We start from the raw sequence: 4,744 nt of genomic DNA on the forward strand, positions 1-4,744 counted from the left end.
AAAAAAAAAAAGAGCCCCAAGATAAGCCACAAGAATCAGAGACCCATTTGTTAACACATTCAGGAGTTCCCATAAAAGTATTAAACTGAAACCTATAGTATATATGCAGAGGGCCTGGTGTAGACCTTTGTAGATCCTGTGATTCCTACTTCAGTACCTGAGTTAGGATGTACTTCTCTCCGTTGTTTTTCAGGTCTTGTTCTCATGGCATTCTCAGTCTCCTCTATCTCCAATCCTTCTGCTTCCATGACCACAGGGTTCAGTCATCTCTGGGGAAAAGATTTGAAGGGTGACATCTCATTTAGAGGTGTGTATGTGTTATATATTTTGTATGATGGCATGTATATATGCATATATATTTATTTGGGTTTGCCCTAGGTCTCTAGGCTATTTAGTCTCTAGTTCTTGGTTAACCAAGTAGTATCATGTATGGGTTCCATCTTACTGAGTGGGCCATAAGTTAAATCAGAGACTGCATGGTCACTCCCAGAAGCTTTGAGTTCTAACACATTTTGCAGCCAGGACAGACTGTAGATCAAAGGTTTTATGGTTGGCTTGGTGTTTATGTTTCTTTATTTCTTTCTCTATTTTCTTCTCTCTCTCTCTCTCTCTCTCTCTCTCTCTCTCTCTCTCTCTCTCTCTCTCTCTCTTTGAATCCTGAAGAATACCTTTCCATGTCAAAGATATTAGAACATGAGGGTGAAAATTCTATGTAGTACCAGTCTGAGCTTTACATATTCAATGAGTTGTGTGGGTATTGTATTTAGCAATGATGCTTTGTTGCCAGTTTCTAGAGAGAGAGAGCAAACTATTGTTTTGGCAACAGTCTTGGTTGCTTGAGAATTTCTATAGGACCCTTTCTGCAATCAACTCAATTGGGTGAAACCTTTGTCCTAGTACTGGAGGTATTGTTTGATGACAAGAGATTTCCAGTTGGACTTTTGTCTCCTTAATTATTTGAAGATTTCATTAAGATCTTTGCATATTATAGGAAGTTTCTATTCCAGTAGGTTTCCATACCTCCCATCAAATGCTGTTCAATTCTTGCTGTTTCTCTCCTCATTCTCTTCCCTCAATCCCATTTCCCCTTCTGCTTCCTACCTGATTCTCACATTCTTGTCTTTCCCTTCCTCCAGTCCACTCATAAACTCTATTCTATTTTCTCATTCTAGAGAGATCCATGTTTCCCTGCTAGCCTCTTCCTCTGTGCCTAATCTCTCTTATTCTACAGATTGTAGTTTGGCTATAATTTGTTCAATTGCTAATATCCATATATAAGCAAGCATACACTATATTTACCTTTCTGGTTCTGGGTTATATCACTCAGAATGATATTTTCCAGTGTCATCCATTTACCTATAAATTTCTTAATGTCATTTTCTTAACATATGAGTAATACTCCATTGTGTAAATGTAATTTCCATCTATGATTTTGTTGACAGTATGTTCTGGGCCTTTGACTTGGGTTTATTCTCCTTGCTCTATTTCTATTATTCTTAGATTTCATCTTTTTATAGTGTCCCAGATTTCCTGGATGTTTTGTCAGATTTTTTTTAATTTAACATTTTCTTTGAATAATCTATCCATTATTTCTTCTATTATATCTTCAAATCTTGTGGCTCTTTTTCCATCTCGTGTATTCTGTTAGTGAAGCTTACCTCTATATTCCATTTGAATACCCAAACTTTTCACTTTTCTCAGAGTTTACTTCTCTCAAGTTCACTTTTCTTCATTGAGTCTACCTGCATTTTCAGGTCTTCAACAATTTTTATTCATTTCCATTCAATGTTTGTTCGTGTTTTCTTGAATTTTTTTAATTTCCTCTTTAAGGGGCTCTGTCATCTTCATATAAGCTGTTTTAAGTTGTTTGCTTGTTTTGCTTCAGCTATGTTAAAATATTCATTGTCTGGTCTTGTAGGTTTGCTAGGCTGCAATGAAGACATATTTTCTTGACTGTTATTGATTGCATTTTTATTCTGATATCTAGATATCTGGGACTGGAATGACCATAGGTCTGTGTGATAATACACAGTTTTGTTTCTGCTGCATAAACACTTTCTTACTTGACTTTTGCTTCCTTCCTTGGATTTAGGAAAGAAAGTATGGTGGCTGCGTGCTGTGAACCTAATTTCCTGACCTGCCAGGAGGGTGTGTTCCCAGTGAATGCCTGTTGCTGTTGGAGGCTAAGATAATGGGATAAGTTAGAGGAAGGAAGGTTAGGAGCGATGGTCTTGGTGATCCATCAGGGCTAGGGTCAGAGAGGAAGAGGAACTACAGCAGGTGTTCTTTTACAGAGCTGGGGATGTGGCTAGGTTAATTAGATCTAGAGGTGCCAAAGAAGATACGCGCAGATCTAGACCTACTTGTTGCCCTGGCAGAAGCAGCCCTTGGGTTAACAGGGACCCCTCCCCTGTTAACTGACATTGGGGATTAGACCAAGCAAAGAGTGGGAGGGAGGTTATAAAGGGAAGATCTGTGCTATCCATAGGAGATGGGAAAAGTGGTCAGGAAGACTCCCTCAGGTGTTCTGTTTCAGAGCTTGGATTAAGACTAGGGGATTGGATGCTGGGCAGTGGTGGCACACGCCTTTAGTCCCAGCACTTGGGAGGCAGAGGCAGGTGGATTTCTGAATTCGAGGCCAGCCTGTCTACAGAGTGAGTTCCAGGACAGCCAGGGCTAAACAGAGAAATCCTGTCTCAAAAAACAAACAAACAAACAAAAAAGACTAAGGGATTGGATTTGACGGAACAGATTCCTGTTCAGTTTAGGAAACATAAATGGCATAGTTATATAGTTCTGCCTTCTTCTAGTACACTCCAGTACTTTTTGTTGGGGTGCGGGAATTGCCACACAAACCACTTAAACATCAATCTCAGTCAAATAGGGACAGTTTATTGAAAGCCACAGCCCAAGATCAGGGCCACTACATTCCAGACTTGGGAGTTGAACCATGATATTGAGTTAAGATCCTACATGGTTTTTAACCCTAAAGTCCACAAACATCTGTGTTGAGTTATTTCACCAATCAGGATTTAGGGATTTCTACAGGCACATGTCTTTGTTGTATACTTATCCTGCTCCCATTGGTCGGGGTATTCATACCATGTGGTATGGGACTTGCCTTGTCTAACATTCATGTCCTAACTTGTCGACCAGGATGTCAGTACCTGTGTACCTGTCTCTTCCTGGTGAGTAGAATGCCAGTTCCCAGGCAGGGATTTGGAACTTAAATGTTACTTGACCCCTATTCAAAATGGAAGTTTCAAATAGTTCTGTATATTAATGCTGGTATCTCTCTTGTGTTAGAGTCCAAGTTTATTGTGGGTAACTATACAAAGCAGTTCTATTGGCTTCTGTTGTGATTGGTTTTCAAGGGCAAACAACAACAAAATACATAATCAGCTTGGGCAACAAAATATATAATCAGCTAGTAGCAGACAAGACATATGAGAACCTTTCCTTATACTGTAAGTGATAGCATGAAATGGCAGGGTAGCCAAATAAGAGTAACCGAGGTCTTAACATTCTTCCCAGGAGTAAACATTCCATCTATGCCACGCACACTTGCGTGATGGCAGTATTTGAGGCGAAAACTTCAAGGAAAGTCAGTCTCCTGCCTCCGCAATGACGCCTGGCACCCCAAACTCAGAGGTGGCTCAGATATGTCTTCGTACTTGTGTGCTAGGAACTCACCAAGATATCATTTCTTCACAGCTAACAAAAGAAAATTCGGACTTTGCTTTCTGACTTTCATCAATGTTCCAACTTCCTAGTCAAACCCTGGCTTGGAATGTTAAGTCATTCATACTAATAGCCTCCAACATTGTAAGACATAAAAGCTTACAGAATGAACAAACTATCCCAGGGCAAGATCAGGTGAAATCCTCATTTTTAGTTAACATAGACTAGCCATATTAGATTTACAGCTGAATCACTCCTAAGAACTAGCCTAACAGGTGTTTCCTGGGGCTAGCTCCCACTGGCCAAGAAAAGCAACTTAGTTGAAAAGCTTACCTGGGCCCACCCAGTCTGTAACCATAACAACGAGCTGAAGAGGAGCTGTTATCTGCCTTTTAGAAGCCAGGTGATTCTGGTCAGAGCTAAGCTTTCTTTCAGATTGTAATCCTTGTTTAGTTCCTGCTAAATTAACATGTATTTACTTTGCTGCCTGACTCATTGTGTTCCTAACGTAAAGCTATGTACCTGTACTTTGTTTTGATGTATTTTGACCATTGTACCATCTGACTTTTTCAAACCTTTCTGTATAGACTATTTAAACCTGACTCCATATTTGAAAAATACACTCAGATTTCACACCACCCGTGTGTAGTCTGTTTGTCAAAGCTGAATCCCGTGCCCACCTGGCCAGAATCCCTTGTCCCACAAAACAGAGACCCCACAAAAAATCCCAGTCCGTGACACATCTAGGCCTTAATATTTTACTTAGGCCTTGACACTTTTCTACTATGCCAACCCAGTGTTGAAATTACTTCTGTTTTGTTTCATGAAAGGTGGATTTGTTTTCTGGCCCATTTTCTTATTAATCTTAACATTTTTTCTTGTCTATCTTCATTTAGTGCACATTCTCTGGGCTAGAAGTAGCTGTCATACATTTCAGAAACAATTTTCTAAAGTGCTAAAGATATTTTCATTAGTGTATATTCATTGCACAAAGCAGTGCATTCAACATGGCAATTTATTCAAGTATATCATAATAAACTTTGTATTATGTACTTTGATCACA

The sequence above is a fragment of the Mastomys coucha genome, unplaced genomic scaffold (assembly GCF_008632895.1).
Source record: "Mastomys coucha isolate ucsf_1 unplaced genomic scaffold, UCSF_Mcou_1 pScaffold3, whole genome shotgun sequence".
NCBI classification, from domain to species: domain Eukaryota; kingdom Metazoa; phylum Chordata; class Mammalia; order Rodentia; family Muridae; genus Mastomys; species Mastomys coucha.